The 1,225-nt window shown below is 53.7% G+C and overlaps 1 pseudogene; it reads left to right on the top strand.

Annotated features, from left to right (window-relative positions):
- Positions 1 to 232: 232 nt before the first annotated feature.
- Positions 233 to 922, top strand: LOC104412970 (annotated as a pseudogene).
- Positions 923 to 1,225: the final 303 nt, after the last annotated feature.

The following is a 1,225-nucleotide window of genomic DNA, read 5'->3' on the forward strand; positions in this document are numbered from 1 at the left end:
CATCGCTGGAAGTACCCGCTGGGATCGCCAGCTCGACCCGCGGAGCAAGGTCAAGCCTGGCCCAAGGAGCCGGTGCGTCCTGCCTGGCTGAGACTGACCGAGCTCAGCCTCGCGTTATCCCGGGGGCAGGAAAGCTGCTGGGAGCTGATCCCGGCTCCTTGCTCGCGCTGTGGGCTGCACTCGGAGGAGCGGTGGACATGGGTGCACTCACATAACCTGCACGTTTCTGCAGGCTTGCCCTTGCTTGTCGGTCTGTGACCCAGCTACGACGAGCAGGGTCATCCTGGGCTGCTGCCACATGCCCGTGGCCCAGGGCTGGGCTGCCATGCACTTACCCGCACAGCCAGAGGTCCCTGGGGAAGCATCTGGTTTGAAGAAGTATGTCCTTTGGGGGAGGCAGAGGTGCTAGGGCTGGGTGTCCAGCCTGCTGGAGCTTAGTAGTGGAGGCTCTTCCTCCACTGGGAAAGATACTACCTCCCTCTCTTTTCTTTTTCATAGTGTTTTCTACATTAAAGCAGTCCTGGGGCAAAAATTATGCCCTGAGGCGATGGAAAACTATGTGGCGTCGATGGTGCTGAGTGCAGTTGGCGACACGCTGGGCTATCGGAACGGGCAGTGGGAGTTCCTGCAGAGTGGCCCAGCCATCCACAAGGAGCTGGCGGAGATGGGGGGAATCGGCAACTTGAGCATCCAAGGTTGGAAAGTCAGTGATGATACAGTGATGCACTTGGCCACGGCCGAAGCCCTAGTAGCTGCTGGGAAAAACCCGAATTTGACACATCTCTATTCCCTGATTGCAAAGAACTACAAGGAGTGCATGAATGATATGAAGGGCAGAGCTCCAGGTAAGCCTGCTGTAATGCTGCCCGGGCAGCGATGTGCTCTCACTAATGTCTCTCCTTTTCTTGCAGCCTGGAACTGAGGCTGGCCCTGGCTCCGCTTTTGGCTGTTTATAGCATTAACTGTATTTCATGAAAAGGCAAAGAGTTTTCCACCCTGAGTACCTGTTTCAGGATGAACTAGAGAGAACAGAATAAGGCAAGCTGAAGTGGTTTGGGCTTCTCTGAACTAGATAAAAAAAGATACTGTTTTGACTGCATCAACAAAACATTCTTACAGGCAAGTTTGAGGCCTGACCTTGAACTCAGGGGAAGCATGATGGCTTTTGCACTGCAGATTTGTCTTTTCTTACACTCAGAGGATGAAAAATGCAAATTCAACCATG

Source organism: Nestor notabilis, unplaced genomic scaffold (genome assembly GCF_000696875.1).
Source record: "Nestor notabilis isolate BGI_N333 unplaced genomic scaffold, ASM69687v1 scaffold35141, whole genome shotgun sequence".
NCBI lineage: Eukaryota > Metazoa > Chordata > Aves > Psittaciformes > Psittacidae > Nestor > Nestor notabilis.